We start from the raw sequence: 231 nt of genomic DNA on the forward strand, positions 1-231 counted from the left end.
GGGGGTGTGTGTGTGTGTGTGTGTGTGTGTGTGTGTGTGAGCAGGCAGCTCACTAGGGACGGGGTGGGGGTGGGGCGGCTGGAAACGGTGTAAAAAAACCAGGGGAGGAAATAACCCAGACATGTTGGGTTTGTGTCCTTAATTGTGTGCGTGTGTGTGCACATCCACACATGTATATACTCACAGACATAGCCACACGCATACCTGCATACGCACACATGCACACACAGA

Source organism: Alligator sinensis, unplaced genomic scaffold, assembly GCF_000455745.1.
Source record: "Alligator sinensis unplaced genomic scaffold, ASM45574v1 scaffold1084_1, whole genome shotgun sequence".
NCBI classification, from domain to species: Eukaryota; Metazoa; Chordata; order Crocodylia; family Alligatoridae; genus Alligator; species Alligator sinensis.